The sequence below is a fragment of the Lagopus muta genome, chromosome 8 (genome assembly GCF_023343835.1).
Source record: "Lagopus muta isolate bLagMut1 chromosome 8, bLagMut1 primary, whole genome shotgun sequence".
Taxonomy (NCBI): Eukaryota; Metazoa; Chordata; class Aves; order Galliformes; family Phasianidae; genus Lagopus; species Lagopus muta.
The window spans coordinates 12,794,785-12,813,284 of record NC_064440.1 but is presented as its reverse complement, the minus strand read 5'-3'; the positions used below and the strand labels follow the sequence as shown (position 1 = coordinate 12,813,284).

The 18,500-nt window shown below is 38.4% G+C and overlaps 1 long non-coding RNA gene across 1 annotated transcript; it reads left to right on the top strand.

Annotated features, from left to right (window-relative positions):
- Window positions 1–423: 423 nt before the first annotated feature.
- Window positions 424–16,138, top strand: LOC125697081 (uncharacterized). The gene is made up of 2 exons (XR_007378672.1): window positions 424–535; window positions 15,571–16,138. It is a non-coding gene; the product is annotated as an uncharacterized LOC125697081 (long non-coding RNA).
- Window positions 16,139–18,500: the final 2,362 nt, after the last annotated feature.

Genomic DNA, 18,500 nt, shown 5'->3' with positions numbered 1-18,500 from the left:
TTATGAATCCATAGGCTCTCACAAATCATTTCCAAAGTTGCAGTTGATTACCACAGGCAGGGTATACCTCATGATCACAAACGAGTTTACAAGCTCCCAGCTCACTTCTCTATGGGTACTGTTGTGTTTTACTTTTAATTTTATTCTAAACAATTCACAAATCAAAAGATATGGGTTTTTTTTTGGAATCCTGACTAAAACCCTGGAATAAGCTTATGGTTAGAGTGTAGAAACACTTCTTCCTCATTTTCCAGGTGATGTATGCTAAGGAAAAAAACCTGTTTTTGAGGCCTACATACACATGTGTTACTTACCATGAGATTAAGGTAACATAACGTTCAATCACAGCTGGCCCGGCCAGGCAATCAGCTATGTCCAATAAGAAGAGAGGGAGCCTCCCTTCCTTCTGTTTGCCCCAGAAACCGTTGATGTACTGCACCTGTTTCTTGCAGCAAAGTACAAAAGCTATTGAGCAAGGAGCAGTGAATGTTTTTTCGTCTGAGAGCCAGCATGGATGGAGCTGCACGGAGTTCAGGTAAGTTCTTAGCGCCCTGGTGTGTTAGGCTAGATAGAGCCTGGGGTTTTTTTCTAGTACTTGCTGAGTGCTTCGAGCTTGAAACATGCTACTGAGATCTTATTGGCATTTTGAATTGTGTCTTTGGCTCCCTATTAATATTGGAATGAGTTTGCTTAGTGCATGTGAGAATCATTGCTTTAGTGTCTTTGGATCGTGAGAAACTTGAGATCAAAATGTTGCCTCAGTTACGTTCCTTTTAAAATTTCTGTAAACTTTAAATGAGAACGTTAGTGTTGTTCTGCACGATGATGTGAAGCAAAGTCTGTGTTTCAGCAATGGCTGCTGCTGAATACTTTAGTGTTTCCTTAAGTAACGATGGGGTTTTGTGTTCTCTTTCACATGCATATGCACGTGATCTTAGTGCTAATCTGCTGTGAAGCTTGAAGGGCTAACTTTTTTTTTTAAAGAACACTAGAACTGAATTAAAATAAATAGGAACCTTAATTACGTGCAATTTCTCCTTACGTCTCATCACATATTTTTCTGTGCAATCTACGAAAGTTTGATTGTTTCTGTGTTCGACCCTGGATAGGCCACGCTTTAAGTACTATGTTGAATGTTGGACTCCTCTGTACGAGAAAGACATTAAGGCCCTGAGGTCATGAGAAGAGCAATGAGCTGTAAAGGGCCTCGAGCACAAGTCTTGTGGGCTGTGGCTGAGGAAGTTGGGATGGTTCAGTCTGGAGTAGAGGATGCTCAGGATAGACCTTATCGCTCTCTGCAGCTCCCTGAAAGGAGGTTTTGGCAAGGTGAGGAGTTGGCTTCTTTTATTGCGTTACTGCAATAGGATAAGAGATAATGGCTTCAAGCTGTGCCAGGGGAGGTTCAGGTTGAGTGTGAGGAAAAATATCTTCTTCAAAAGAGTGGTTGACCACTGGCACAGGCTGCACAGGGAGGTGGTGGAGTCACTGTCCCTGGAGGTGTTCAAGAGTCGTGGAGATGTGAGCCTGAGAGCTGTGGTTAGCTGGCGTGGGCAACTGTAGCATTTTCTTTGTATCTGATCTCACTGAATAGGTGATGATAGGTACTTGATGTTTTCTGTATATGAAGTCAGTGTGGTTAAGCATAAGATGCTGCTTAACGTGCTCAAGTTTTGTCCCCCAGAGAAATTCAAAATGGGAAATTTCAATTGGGGAAATTCAAAATTTGTCTGGAAAAAAAAAAGGCAGTTTCCTGTTTCATTTGTTATCAGGTACTACTTTTGCTGCTAGCCCAGGTGTAGTATGAGCTAATCTTTTCTCATCAATCTCCATCTCAATAACTGGTTGTATGGTACAACTACCCTAGTGTTACTCCTGCCTTGATGCAGAGTGTGTTAACAATTGTATCCAGTTAGCTGCACCTGGTAATAAATTAGCTGTTCATGTATAACGGCATAACCCTAGAGTTGCCATTGACTTACTAGTGAATTTAGTGGCAAATTGAATAACTATGGACAATATGTATGCATTGATAACACACATATTTCTGTGTATGTATGTGTGTGTTTACAGTCTGCTTTTTAACAGCGCTAGGTTGGTATCTTATAAGTTTTGGAAGGGTGACTCGTAAATACTATTCATGAGCTTACTCTAATAGTAGAGGAAGGACTGTTTCTAGCAATTCTCCATACTGCTACTGAGCTGATATGGCAAAATTTCATAGTTTGCTGGCAGAGAGCTTACAGTTACTTGGATTCCTTAAAAGAATAGAAGAACGGTTTTAATGTGCTGATAGAAAAGGTTGAAAATATTGAATTTTTTTTATCATTGGGAGGGGGGAAAAAAGAATCCTACAGTTCAAATATCAATTAGAGAATTGTAGGTATGAGGGTTTTTCCAAAAGTAATGCCTTCAATTAAGTTATCATGCAATATCAGAGGCAGATTTCTGTGATATGGCAGAAGTTGAACTTCCTGACAGTATTCCATTATGTTTTGTTGCTGTGTGACAGATGGCAGGAGTGGGGCAGTCTGACAAAATGGTGTCTGACATGGAAGTGTGCATTAATCTTTCTATTGTCTGAAGAACCTGGGAAGAGCAGGTGTCTTCTTGAAACTAAACTTTAAAAAGTACTATGAGAATCTCATCATTTACAGATCTTTGTAAAAAGACATCAATGGCTGACCTCACATCTTCTGGGAATTGTAGTGTCCTAAACTAACTCCTGCTGTCTTGCAAATATTTTGTAAAACAAGCTTCATTGACCTCTTACCAGCTTGTTACTTTTTTGAATGTTTTCTGAAAGCCTCCTGAGCACTATATGCTCAGTTTCCTTTATGCTCCATGAAACTTTTTTTTTTTTTTTTTTTTTGCTGCAATGAAGAGTATGAGAAGCTTGATCCTCTGGCACTGTTTAGTTCTTACGGGAAACTGAATGGGACCATCATATATAACATGATAACTTCAAAGGTAACAGTCTGCTCACAGTACTGTAACATACCTCACAATACAAAACAACAAAAACTTAGCGTTTGTGGTGTTGGTTCTCCCTAGTGCAGCAACAAAGTTTCACACAGAGTGAAACAAACTGTATGTTACATGTGTTACTGTATGTAATGAGCATAGGCCTCTACTTTCCACAGCTCCTACTTGTAGCTATGAGTCTTGTTTGACTTGAAGGATGGCCTCAAAGGGTTTTGTGAACTGGGTGAATTCCAACTGCAGATTCAAGAAGTTCAGTGGCAGAGCTCTTCCTTTCCTTTTTGATAGCAAGGAATAGGTATATGTTGAAGTGCAGTAGGTTTATGATTCATATGTGATTAAGACCTTGCTGCAGAAATGCATCTGCTTGGCTTAGCAAAAAGAAAGTCAAGAGGTAATATGATTATTGCTTGCAAGTATATCTCTGTGAGTGTAATGAAGTGGACTTTGAATCTAGTGGAATAAAGTTTTTTGAGAGCTAACAGTTGAGGATCTACTTCATAACAATGCAAATGAGGGGAAAAAAACCCCACAATTTTAAAGTAAGGTTTGGAACAAAGTATTGAGAATAAGTACTTTTTTCCACTTAAATATTCCAGATACCTTGCTGGGGAAAAAAAAATAAAAATAAAGTTATTAGCTGGTATCATCCTGTGATTTGAGTGGCCTCGAAGATATTAATCTCTGAATCAGCTGATGAAAATTTGTGGCCTGTAAAGCACACAGTATCTGATTACATGATTGTGATATCTCTTCCGTTCCTAGAGGCTACATGCTGATGAAACCACCTGTATTAGCTCACTCCAGAGTTTGCTGTTATAAAATGGCCCAAGCAACAGTTGCTAGTCCAGTGGTCACTGTAAACTGGCTCTTTGATTCTGCTGTTGTGTGTATGTATGTAGACTTGAGACCTAGAAATTAAGTTTCATGAGCACAGGATGAGGAATGTCACCATGTGAGCTATCAGTGTGATAATTTAAAGCTGCTGGCTGACTGCAGAGTGATATGCAAGCATACACATGAAGCACATAGGGAGGCAGTGGATGTGTATCAGAGACAGCAGCTGATATATCAAGTCTGGTAAACCTTCTACCAGAAAAGAAAGATAGATTATAATATCAAGCAGAGCATTAACTCTTTTCTCTTTGCCTATAGAGATTTTTATTTCCTGTATTTGTACAATACTCATTGTTAGTTTGGATGATTAGTCCTTTTACTTTGTTACTTCTGGGCCTACATTACTGAGATGCAGCCAATTTTCTGTTATCCCACCATAAAAGAATAAGTCTGTTGCATTTGTGCTTGGTCCTGTGAACTTAAAAGAGCATGGTAACTCCAGATTTCTCATTAAGTGTATGCAACATGATTCATGTTTCACTCTCTTAAGAGAGAAGGCCAGATTCTTTGCTGATGTAAAATGATAGGGCTCAGCTGGAAATAAGAGATCCTGGCCCAGAGCTCTTTGCTCAGAGAGAGTAACTAAGTGGGAAGATAAATTGTTTTCTACTTTATTCCATGTCTTCAGTACAACTACTTTTCTCAGCATGAACCCAAGTCATCAAAGTTTTTTGCTGTAGAGTCATTCACTACAGACTTTCTCTGATAACCTGCTGCAAACATTAGTGTGATGCCATAGCTCTCTCACACCTGCACTTACAGTTTCTAAAGAGTTTTGTGTCCTCTGTACAGCATGACATGTTCCTTGTGATGTAGCTTCTTTTTCCTTGATGTGACAAATATATTCTATGAACAGAAACTGCCTTGGTGTTACTTTCCTCAAATGCTTTGGACAGGATGTGGCATTAATGGTAAAAGCTGATAAAATACATGGTAAACAAGTCTAGGATGGTTAGGTGCATGACAGTGAGAAATAGGAATTAATCATGTGGTTAAGTAAAAGATAAAAGGTGGTAGTAGTAGTTCTAATAACAATAGGAAATTAGATAATGTTGCACAATGAAGTAAGGAAGCAAAAGGAGTGTGGGGGGGTGTATTCTCCATTGTTTTAGAATCAAACAAAGAAAAAATGAAGATGATGACTTTTCTGTCCACAGTGGGGATGCAGTAAAGTAAACCAAGCTACCTCTGAATGTACTCTGCTGTTCACAGTGTCAGGAAGCAGGGCGGGTGGGCTGTTCTCTGCTAGAAAGGAAAGCATCCCTGGCAAAGTTCTGTTCTTACATAGCCATGTTGCTTCTGGATGTATATCTACTAAGTAAACTATCTTTGCATGTCACACACAGAGTAGGCATTTTCTAAACCACATGCAAGAGATCACACATGAGGCTTCTTTTGAGCAAAGTTTGAGTACCTGAATTACAAAGGCAATGTTTAATAATGTAATCAAGCCAGCTTTTCTAGATTCCTGGGAGCCAAATATTATGGATGCTCATGAGCTGGGCCAACTCCTTGTCTCAAATAGCTTTTCACAGTGAGAAATACAGTCTCTCTGCTCTGTCAAGCAGTGTAAAACATAAGTTTTTGCTCCTTCCTTTTGTAGCTGATACTCTCTGGTCTATCTTGGTAATTGTTGTCAGTTCAAGCTAACATTCCCAGAAACGTTTATCTCAATAGATACATTTTATCTCCTTTTATCTTATGTGAAGTTCCTATCAGTCTTTCAGGATCAGGTTTTCTAATGTCTGGGTGATGCTTATGAGGCATCTGCTTTGAAAGCTGAGAGAGCCTGTTACTATGTTAACTCAGTTCAGATCATATGATCTACAAATCTACTGAAGGTTCTGAAAGGAGCTTGTGGCAAAGTAGCACTGTGTGTCCTAGAATGGGGTTGCAGGCTCTAGGATCAATTGATGCTCTCCTGGAAAATTTTTCTTTCTAATGCTGTGCCAGTACAGATTTGCCATTAGACTTCAAATGTCTCAGGTGTATTTATGCATCTTGCTAGCAGGGAAATAACTTCTTGGGAGACAATTAGAAAGATGGAGATGAATATAGATGAACTCCTATTGTCAATGCTTTGGTAGAGAGGTGACTTCCAAACCAATGAATGATTCATCAATGATGAATCTTCGTATTACCTCACAAGGCAGCTGGTGGTGGGTGCCATCACAAGAGAAATATTGCTTTGTCAAGGTCAGCGCAGATATTTTATTCTTCCTTCATGTAGAGGATCCTGTAATAGTTCTTGATCTACAGTTATGGCCTTCCTTATTTAAGTGTACTAATAAAAAGTGTCTTGGCAAATTCTTGCATCATAATTTGCCTTCTTAAATGTTATGGATTCCTCCTTTTCCTATGATATTTTTCATGGTTTTAAAACTGTTGAGTATTAGTTCTATGCCAAGCAATTAGAAAATAATGTCATTCCTGTGTGTGCAGATATATCTGTAGACAAAAGCAAACAAGTAACAATACCTCAATCACCAAAAATATTCGGTGTAACACTGTTTTTAAATATGGCAAAAATTCACGTGTCTGTGAGGTCTGCTGATACAATAGTAAGATGGTTCATAACTCTTGCACAAATTAAGACAGTTTATGCAAGTACAAGGTTAATTGCATATGCGGATCAGTCACCTCAGTTTTTCCTGTTCTTCAGAAAACCTTGGTTCCATATACATCATATTCACAGTGGGACCAAGCTCAAATTCTGGAAGACTTGTTCTTATAGTGCCGTAGTCTAGAATCTGGAAAAGGATACAGCATCCTCAGCATGTAGTATACAGTTCTACCTCTATAAGTGCTGAAGACTGAATGGATTCTGTCTGCCCTTATCTCATCTAGTCAACTGCAAGTCAGTCATAGTAATGACTGTAGTAGCTGAGCACCATGTTAATAGAGAGTTATTAAAACTTATAAAAGCTGAAGTCTCTGCTTAGCGCCCTGTAATGCAGGTAGAATATACAATCATTTGATGGTCTGGAGCAATGCAAAATTGTCCCAGAACTAAAGGACTGCTGAAGCTTTCTGCTTATCCTGGATTTCCTAATGTGTAAAGCATTTGGTGAGGTGAAGCAAGCAGAGTACTTGCTGCCTGCCTTCTGGCTATCCTTGGAAATGGGAAACAATCTGTTTTTTTCCTAATAAAACAGACAAAATTTAAAGAAATTAGATCTTTGTGGTATACAGTAGTGGTATGTTTTTCTTTTAGTAATCTGTGACAGGAGGAAAGTGGATTGACAGAGAAAAACCAACTGGGTCACTCTAAAGAACTGCTTTTTCCCTGAAGGTATGTGAAACTGTAGTGAGATTACCTAGCTTCTTAAGTTCGATGCGTTTATTCTCTTGAGCTTTTTGGAGGCTTTCTCAATTTCAGACCATAAGCAAGTTATTCTTCTATCCATTCATCTATCGCTGTTTGTTACCGAGGCTTGGCTTTGTGTTGTGTGATAATAGTTCTATACATCTACATGAAGAAAAATATTGAGTAGAATGTACTTATGGTGTTGCTTGTTCAGATCCTCACCAGTTCCACTGCTTCTGCTCTTGCAAAACCTCTACTTAGTTTTGAAAGAAACAAAGCAGTTTGTCTTAGTTGAGGGTTTGACAGCTTTGCTTCCTTTCTCCTGATGTGTCGCTGTATGCTTTCTGAAACATGGGAGATCTCTTGATGAGCATTTTGTTATCTAGCTATGAGTCCCATTTGTAGTTATCTGGTATTTTAATTCTTACAACTAATATGCTTAAACTTGATTCCTCCAAATGGAGAGTCTGGTCCTGCATATCCCAACCAAATCTTGTCTTTTCCAAACACCTGCCATTAACTATAATTAGAATTTAAGCTTAAAAAAAAAAAAGCATGGGTAAATGGGCAACAGGCTTCTTGCTTCTGCTAGATCCTCCAGCTGTATTTATGAGCACTGGTTTCTGGGTACCTGCTATGCTTAGATGTTATATCTTTGGATTTTTGCAAACTAAACCCCTGGTCCCTTTCCCTGCCTTCACTGATCTTGTTCACAACTTGCTTACTCATGATGATGTATCAAAGATTCTGCTGAAAACTGTGTAAGTCACATCCATTGCTGCACACTTCAAAGGATCCTATATAATGCCTTCAAAGCTGTGAATCAGGTTTCTTTCAAGTGATGCTTTCTCAAAGATGTCTGCTTGCCTAATAAATGCCTTCACTTTCCTGGTAATGTATCACTTCCACTTAAGTTGAGAAATCAAAAGGCTGCTTCTAGAAGAAAAGCTAGACATGAACTACAACAGTCTCTCTGTTCATCAGTCTTACACCTTTTGATATTTAGCACAAAAGGAAGAAGTTTGAGCCCTTAATACAGCCCTCAGTTCCTGGGGAATGGTGATGCTTCCAAGGCCTGTGTGTTTTCACAGCTGCCTTATACTGATTCCAATCAGGTCAGAAAAGAAAGGACAGAGCATGATGATCATTTGAGCACAAATTGGACTTCTCTGTGCATTTTGTGAGATGTCAGCTTTGAGCTGAGGTTCCACTTTTATAAATTTTAATGTGTAAAATTGATGAATATACTGAATACACTGATCACTTGTGTTGCTTTCCCTTAGTCATAAATGTTTCCAGTCCATGATTATTCTAATTCTTTTTAAACATGGTTAGGCAGTGAGAAACCACAAATAAGAAATTCCTAGTTTTGTCTGCTTTTCATAAAGGGGGTCTAGACTATCTACTTCAGATATGGATACAAACCCTGAAGAGTTTACAAATTGGGTATTGCAAATTTCACCATGGGTCTCACCATCTGTGCCTATGTTGCCTATTGGTTCCTGGCAATAGAGATGATAATAGAGATTAAATCTACATTAGATGCTGCAGTATGCAGTCTGAATGTGGTCTTGAAATGTTATAGGATTCTTGAGTATAGACTCACAAGTATATTAAGTATATATTGAGTATATCACAAGTATATCAACAGTGGTTGACACATAATTAAAAAAGGATTTTACTGTGGTAAGTGTCTTTGGATAGTCTGGACTTGAGTTCTTTACTCTGCAAAGTTTTATTAATTTATCTGGGCAAGGATTTGTTTTGATTTGTGTTCCCCAAGGCAGCATGACCCTTCAGCATGTGAATAACAAAGCAGGCAGTATGACATGGCTGGACAAACATTTTTATATATCCAGGAAGAAGGAAAGGAGTAGATTCATCATTGATGGGACAATACTAGGAAGCTATTTGTGGTCTTTAATAGAAAGATATGTTTACCCAGGCCCCAGGAAAAGAAAGAAAAAAAAAAAACAACACCAAAAACAAAATGCAAGTGGTACTTTGTTAGTTTTTCAGGAAAGTAAAGAAGCAGGAGAAACTTGGTCTAGCAGACTTGTGGGCAGGCACTGAAGAACACTGGCCATTCAGACCTTGGAGGACATTTTGCATAATGTTTTTGTATCTCTGATGCTGTTAGGAAAGGGATACATAGGGGCTTACTGAGACAATAACAAACTGCTGGAAGGAGGCTAACGTAATGAGTAGATGTCCAATTTCACCAGCTTCTGTGAAAAAGCAGTTACTGGTGGTTCAGTATGAAAACAATGTTTTGCATACATGTCTGCAGGGTTGTAGCCTGGATTTCTTTCTTTTAACATTTTCATTAGTAACTTGCCAGATGCAATAGAAAGAGTAAATTAAAACTGTAGAGTTTAACTGGGCAGAGAATTGCAAAGACAGTGGGGAAGGTAAAAATTCAAACTAATTCTGGTGTGTTGGAGACACAGTTGGAAAAAATCTGGGGTAATACAACAGTAGAAAGGATGAGACACTAGAATGAAAAAGCTAAAGCACAAACAGAGGGTAAGGAACTGGTAGATAGCATTATAACACAGCTAGTTTAGATAGCTGGAGGCTTATAATAGCTGAGCAAGTCATTTTAGGTTTATGGTTTCATGGGAAATAAGAATATCACTAGTAAAGTATAGAAAGTTGTCTGATAGTTAACGAGGCTTTATATAAACAATGGTTATAAGTTCTTACACACTCTTGCAGAAAACGTGAAGCTGCTGAGAGAATTCGGGGGCTACCAAGTGAATGATCATTGTTATAGTGAACGTGATCTGTGATGAAACATTAAAAGAAATAGTGGATTAGGCCCTTTCCATCAGTTCTAAATATTTTTATTGCCTTGCCCTAATTTGGGCTAAAGTTTGTATTTTAGTTCAGCATCTGAACTGGTAGAGAATGAAAAAGACACTAATAGGAAAAATGGTGATGTGAAGAGGCAGTCTAAATCTTCTAGAAAGAGGAAAAAATACCTTTTTCCAGAGTGAACATTTTTCACTTTGTTGAAAAGTAATTATTTCTCCCAGATATCAGTCTGAAGGTTAAAAACAACAATAAAAATTAAAAGCTTTAAAACTGGGAGGTATCAAAGGAATTAGTTAATTCTTCTTGGCTAATTTGTTTGGACTTCAAAACTGCAAGGCTGGGTGGCATATTAGATCCCTTGTATATCTACTAAGTAATAATAATAATGATGATAAAGAAACTTGTATTTTAACTATTTATGTAGGGAATTTTGAAGTTTTAATTTAGAAGTGGTTTTCTTTCCAGTCTGTAACTTGTGTTAGTTTGTTCTGGGCTTTGGTGGGTAAAACTGGAAACATACTCTTCCAAACTGTCAAAATGAAAGCCTCTTTCTGGGGTGTGAAGTAGATGGTATTAACATTTATTTTCAGAAATTTATCCATGTCAGTGGGAGCAGTGGCATCTGTGTTTGCTGTGAGAGATTTGTAAGGAAAACAATGCATCCAATGTAGAAGGATAACAAAAAAAGCCCTGGGAAAGAGGCTTGGCTGTCTTAGGGCAGGGAAATATTGTTATGTTCTTTATTTCTGTTCTCTTTTTGATTCATTATGTAACATGTAAAATCTGTAATAACTCCCTTTTTCCTTGTAGTGGAACTGGGAGACCTAATTTCTATCACAGTCCAAATACAAAGAACCCAAAATGAAAACAATAACAGCAGTTGAAATCATTTTGATGGGAAAGGGAAGGAGGGAACCACAAGGTCAGGGTGATGTCCTGGCAGCACTAACACCTGCATTGGCTCCATCCTCTTGAATTTCACTGGGAGGAGCTTTGCATTGCTGGAGGCAGGATATAATTCAACAGCTACCACTTAGTCCAGATTTCCAGGAAGAAATTTGTGTGCATGCAGAGCAAGGCAGCTTAGGCAGACAGCCAGAAACACCCTTAGCACTTTGCAACCTCAATTTCTTCCCCCGTGGAACAGCAGCCTGCAGTCCCATATGGTTTTCTATTGCAAGGTGTCATGAGAGGATGGCATGGTGTGTGTTTTGTTTTGTTTGCTGTTTGGAAAGGAGAGAATAACTTTTCTTTTCCCTTCAGAAATAAGATGGCCTACAGAATTCAGACCTGTGCTGCTTCTCTAGAAAGTGGTTCTTCCATTCCCTTCATGCCTAGCTGCTTCATTAGCTCTCCCAATTGCCCTTTGTATCTGTTTTGCCCATTTCCTTTTCATACAGATCTATTTCTTTTCTTTCTTGTGTTCTTATCATCCTTTGTGGAACAATTTTTTTTTTTTTTTTTTTTTTTTTTACTCCCCTCCACCCCAAGATGTCTTTTTTCTCATGTAAAGTTGCTTAGCAATTCCTAGGGTCTAGACTTTTCTTCACAAGTGGAAGCAACAGATCTAGCATCCTTTTCCCTATCTCTGCAATAAGGCATCCTGAAACTGGCAGGAGATAAACATGCATTCATCTCCAGTGCTCCCAGGTGCATCTCAGACAGTCTCTTTTATGGGAGAAAGATAAGACAGATTTGTGCTAGAGATGAATATCTTCAAGCAGCATTAAGAACAGGTGATCTGGTCACCAGCAGGGAAAGAGATGGCTTAAGCACTCAGCTACTCCTCTTGAATCAAAAGAGCCCTGGGAAGAGTGTATTCCCCTGATACAGCACTGCAGCACAGGATATCTCTCAGGAACTAAAAGGCCAGAAGCAGAAAGATCTTAGAATGTTTTGAGTTGGAATGAACCCTTGAAGGCCAACTGGTCTAACTCCTCTGCAATAAAAAGGGGCACCTAAAACTTGATCAGGTGCTCAAAGCTCCATCCAGCCTGACCTTGAGTGTCTCCAAGGCTGTAGCATTTGCATCTCTTGGCAAGATGAACTTGCCTCTGTCTTACCTGTGAGATTTTCAGTTGGCCTTCAATGTGTGTCTAAGCACTTAGGTAGGGATGGGGTGGGTGCACTGAGAAAGATTGTGAGTAGATGTATTATTTTAGATGCCCATGTGGCTGAGTGAATCCTGTGTAAACACATTGCAGGAAGGGGATGTCATTTGTCTCACACCCACGAGTCCTGCTCTCAGGGGACTGCCTTACAGGAAGGAAAAAGCATTCCAGCAAAGGCTTGATCTTGGATGCTTCTCTTTTACTTTTTCCTTTCCTTGGGAGTGTTTTCTGTCACAAATAAACAAGAAAAGCTACTGTTAATCCCCAGCCAGAAGGAGGGGTTTCACAAGTCTAGTCTGCCCTCATGAGGCCCCATCTGAAGTATTATGTCCAAGCCTGCAGCCCCCAGTACAGGAAGGATGTGGGGCTGTTGGAGCTAGTCCAGAGGAGGGCCACAAAGAGCTGGAGTGCATCCTGCAAAGACAGGTGAGGGAGCTGAGCTCGTTTAGCTTGGAGGAGAGAAGTCCTCGTGTATGAATGTTGTTTAGCTGCTTTGTTTTTATTATTTTGCACCAAAAGAAAAAGTAAAAACAAAACAAAAACAAAAAAACCCAAAAAATCAAACCAATTCTTGTGGAGGAATTCCTACCAGATCACTGGGCCATCTGGGAAGAGTAAGGGGTATGTTTTCCTGGGAGCAGAAAGAGATAAATGAAGTAGGTTTTGTGATGTAATACAGTGAAATTTTAAGCAGTGAATTGCATATCAGAAGATATAGGGTGTTTACTTTCATGTAGCACTGTTTCTTTTCGCATGTTATCACTGTCAGAGGTCAAATTCTAAGCAATCAAGGAAGTTTATTTTTTTTAAAGCAATTCATATTTCCAAGTGGAATTGTAAGGCAGGACTGTCTAGCTCACAGAATAGTCACAGGGTGTTAATTCATCTAAGAAATTAGATGGGTCGGTTAGGAATCAAATGTTCTTAGTGCCTGGCAGCTGATGGCTATGGGCAGTGACTTCTCGCTCTTAATACTCTCTTGTGTGAATCAATGTTCTGCTGTCTCAGACAGCAGAAAGGACATACTGATTAAGTTGGTTGAGCCATGTTGTCTATGACCCTAGATCTCTGATGTCTGTGGTAGGGACTGACTCCTTGACTCTTATGGAGTGGGATGCAACTTTTTTAAGTAAACAAAGATGCATCATGTGCTTGTTTTTCCAGGGCTTTTAAATACCAGAATAAAAAAGCTGAACGTAACATTTCTTCTTCAAGCTGTGAAGATCTTGCTATTTGCAATTCATTCATAATATAATTTGAAGGCAACTTACTTCATCTGCTCAATTGTAAAACAGTTTATTCAGGACAAAATCATAACACAAAACACTAAGGGTAAGGCACCTGAAAAGATCCTCCCACTCTCTCCCTATTAGTAAGGATTTTGGCTTTTGATATGTGTCATAGGCTTGGATTCATTGCAGACAGCATTAACATTTTCTATTTTGTAAAGCAGAATGGATTTTTAAAAAATGCTTCTATTAAATTTGTTTGAAGTTCTCTGCTTTAAAAGCATGATGAATCAGACCACTTCAGTGCTGTTTTGTATGTGGTTTTTAAAAATCAGCGTGGAATCACATTTGTGTCTGAATGCATGAGTCATGATTTGTTTGGCTTTCATAAAAACTATGCTCCTTCTCTCTACTTTTCTTTTCCAAAATATCTGCCAAAACATCTTATGAACTCCTTACCTGAACATGTTTTGTCATTGGCAGAGGTAGGAAGTGGGAGAATGGAAAACAATTTTCCTTGTGCACATAAAACATCAAATATTTATTTTATTCTGTAAAAATAAGCAATTTTTTCATGCTTAAAAATACCAAATATTCTTTAAATATTATTAAATGCACTGGAAACACTGCAAAAGCAGAAGAATGTTCAGCAGTATCTCACAGTTTTATGGATTGTATGGGAGCTGTAGAGTCATGGCCTGAACTACTGATTGAGCATCTGGGGAAAGGACTCCATCAGCACTCAGAGCACAGGTGAAGGCAATTCAGCTGTGTGACTGGAAGGGGTGGAACATGGCTGCATCTTTCTAGATCTCATTTAAGGGTTGACTGCCACTGGGGAAGGTTCTCTTTCTGGAGGTCCCTCCTTGGTGAAGCTTTCCCCTACAAACTTGTAATCTTCTGATATGGGTGAATAATCTTCTTTCCTTCTTTTATAGCATCTTTCTATTGTGCTAGTCCTTCTGTCATCACACCTCTGTTGTAATGCCTTTTTGTATTGTATGATCTGTCCAATTGCTATGTGAATGTAAACTTTGCTGTGAAGGAAATTCTTCCACAACAGAAATCCAGATTGTGGATAACTGGATTAAGAACTATGCTACTGTGAGAGAAACTATTCAGTGAATTAACACTTGAGGAAGGGAAAAAATGGCAGGAGATAGTAAAATAAGCAAATAACCCTCGTGAGCAAGCAACAAGTGTCCTAACGGGAAAACAAATTTTATTTGGCTTCTTAGTGAAGTAACTGCAGACTGCTGCTAACTTCACAATCCAAGTGTCACCTTCTGTCACAGGGAGCAGCAGCTCTGCCTTCAATGTGGCTCTTTATCCAACCATCTTGCAGTATAGAGAATCTTCACAGAAGCACTGCCATTGGGTAAACTTACGAAAAAAAAAACACACAAATTTGATACATATGATGCCATTTGTTATCTCACCTACTGCCTCTTTAGCCCTCTTTCCACAAGGGTCTGCTTTATATTCACATTAACATTACTTCTGTCCAGAGCTCTTTTTTAACGCATGGGACTCTTGGAGGCAGGGAAATTGTTAACAAGGAGAAAGGTTTGTTAAATGAGAGAAATATGTTGAATCCTGCTTTAAGGAATGCCATTAACTTCCTAGTGAGGCAAACATGCTTGTTCTCTTGAAATTTTTCTGATCAGGTCTCCCTTAAGGCTTGTACAGTAGGGGACAAGCAAACGTAAGGAGTCAACATTTCTTGAAAAGAGTCACTGCAGGACTAATTAAGCTCCAAGAACAGGCTGGAACAGGTTGCTCAGACAAGTGGTGGACGTCCTGTTCGTGGAGATGTTAAAGGTCAGGCTGGATGTGGCTCTGAGAAGCCTGGTAAAGCTGTCAGTGTCCTGTTCATTGCGGGGGAGTTGGACCAGGTGGCCTTTAAGGATCTCTTCTGACTCAAATGATCCTATGATCAAGGAGTTCAAATGGAAGTCTGTTCAGGGCACAGGAGAGATCCAGAAGAGAATGTTTGCTGCGATGCAGAAGGAGGCATTAAAAACAACTATTAAAAAAAAAAAAATAACCCCAAGACACATTTTCAAGAAATCCTAGTGGAAATGTTCTGATAGATTTTGACAGAACTGGGTTGTTAATATTTATGAAGCCAGACAGGACCTCCAGATGGAAGCTGCTCTATAAGTGCGAAATTTTGCTATTAATATTTATTCATGTGAAGGTGCTTGCTTATTTTTTTTTTTTTTTTTAGGCAATTTTTGCTCCATCGTCTTCCCAAGCAAACTAACATAAAATCTGTGGGATCTGTGAATTCTCAGCTTCCCAGTGCTGCCTGTGATGCAAATTGCTCTTCAAAGGAAACTGAAGAGAAACACAGAAGAGTTCAGAAAGTTGCAATGTGAAGGCTCTATCTATTTGCAAAAGAGCATTCCTGGCAAGCACTGAACATTTGGGCTCCTCATCAAGTGACATAAATAAGGCTTTCAGGACTCATCCTGTAGCCTCTATGAAGTATAAAATCCCAGGGAAAAGATATCTTTCCCCCAGTGTCATGGTTATTTTATATGTATTGAGGTGTGTGTCTACAGGAATGTGTAGTGTATTTTGATATTCATAGTTGTTACTGGCATGTGTTTCATGAAGGTGAAGATGGGAATACTGGCTTTCATATATATATTTGTATGAAAGCCTTGTCCTGTTCAGAAAAGCAAATATACAGAACAAGAAGTTCCTGGAACATGGGCATACCTACTCACTACTAAATGCTTTTTAATATCTTGTTGTTCACAATAAAATCAATTTGTGTCTGAGGTAGTTCAGTCTTGTCCACCACTCATGAGCTTTGGAACTGGGAATGACAGAAAATAGGCAGAATCATGGCCTGTAGCCTCTAAAAATATTACTTTGGAGTTTAAACAAAGAAGTTTCATCCCAGTTCTGCTAGACCTCTCAAGGTTACTCAGTTCTTCCTGTCTGCTATTCTGATCATCCTTTATTAACAAAACCTTTCAGCTTAATTAGAACACTCCTACTTCTGTGTCATAATTCTTAATGAAAAATGTAATCTTGGAAGAATTTTATGATTACTGTTTCTAGAACAATAGTTCTCTATTTAAGACTATCTGTTGTTTTATCATTTTTGGCGAGTTACTTGCTTGCATCAATTAACTGAAAAATGACCTTTTTTCTTCTGTTTTTTGTTTCTTTTCAGCTGCCTGATAAAACCATATTTTAGATGATGACAGTAGGTTATGAGGACAAGTAGAGGAGTTCGTTCTTTGAACATTTAATGCTTAGCTTGAAAAACATAATCCACTGTCAAAGTGTAATACAGAACAATATTAGAGTGTAAGTAGGCTGGACTGTTGGTATAGCAAATCAAAATTTCTACATCTTATGTGGGTTTCTACATCTTACATTCTGTCTAAGGAAAAAAGGAGTTTGTGATTGCAGCCTTCTGTAGCTTAGTCCGGCAGGCAGCTTGGCACCACACAGCTGTTTGCTCACTGTCTCCCATGTGAATGAGAGAGAGAATTGGAGGCAAAATAGAATGTGTGGGTTGAGATAAAAATTACTTACAGAAAAGGAAATGAGAAAAATTCTGGTGTTTATATATATATCAAAAGCTATATATAACACCAATGTTTGTTCATATGTATATTATATATGTAATATATTATACACATAACATATATATGCTATGACCTGACACTCAGCAACTGTCTAACATCAGTGCTGTTAATACTGTTGTGGCTGAAACCATGACACAACCAAAATATCTGCAGCCTCTGCAATGCAAAGCATCAGTCAATATCAATATAAATATCAGGCAAAATAATGTTCTACTGTGTCTTGTTATCCTGTCAAGATAATCCATGCAAATAGTCTTTATGCACAAATGTCTTATTCAGATACTTGGATGTAATCCATCAAACACTTCTCATCCATTAAATATAATTATATGCTTTGTTGGAATAACCAGATGTTTAGTGTTGAGTGGAGCAGATGTCTCTGCTTCATACTGGAAGGTTATAAACCTATTTACACCAGCTATAAACTACAAGTATTAAAATGATGGAGGAAGTGAGTATTTTCTACTTCATTTTGGCAACTTGCCAGTAAATCATTCTCTTTGGATTAGCTTAAAAAGATGCTAAATTTGCTACAGGGTGAATTTGTCATAGGAAGATGTACGGCTTGGCAGACTTCTTGTAACAAGTGTAATGATGGCCACTTTGGGCCCCTTAGATGGACTTAATTTATCTTTCAGTGAGTTTGTTTTCAAAGAATTCGGGCTAGACTTTGGATAGCAAGAAAGAAAAGGCACTTTTGTTTTCCAGCTGTGTTTGGGATGGGGGAATGTGAATTGTATTCCTGAATTCATCTCTTGAAGTGCAGACAATCTAAATCTTTCCTTTTGTTCAATGCACCTCCTGATTCTCTTCCCTGAATTCTGAGTTCTAGTTTCAAAGCTCTCAAGGAAGAGTCAGCTAAAAGGTCCAAAATCTATTTTTTTTGTCTCAAAATAAATACTGATAGATTAGAATTGCATTTTACTCAAAGAATATATCTTTCCCCTCTTGTCTGAACCTTAATGTAGTTTCACTCACTTATTTGTATGGAGAACTGCTGAAAACATGAATATTGCTGTTTTTCTAAGGTTGTAAGTACATCTGCAGGACTAATTTGCCACAAGATTGCATCTACAGTGTTATGCCTGCTGTCCAGTAAAATAGTTAAACATTTATGCATTTAAATACTTACACAGAATTCACCTCAGAAATTTTGCAGAAACACAAACATCAGTTATTTTGATGATCCTAGAGAATTATCTTTTCTGTTTGTGGAATTCATGTGGCTTTTAAGCACATCAGCAGTATGAAATAACTCTGTGTCTTCAATGGAAAAAGTTAACTGAGACAAGCAACTAATTAATACATCTGGTTTCTTGACTCAAAGCAATTCACGATAAACTGTCAGGAAGAGTGACTCATAAAGGAAGGATTTAGAACAGGAAGAAAGTCTAGAATCCCAAATAGGAAGAGGAATCGCTTGAACTTTTTTTTTTTTTTTCTGAGGAAAAGCAAGAAAAGATACTGAAGGACATGGACAATGATGGAGCCAATAAATACTAGAAGAAAAGTCTTAGTGAGTTATACTGGCATTTTGAATGAGAAGCAT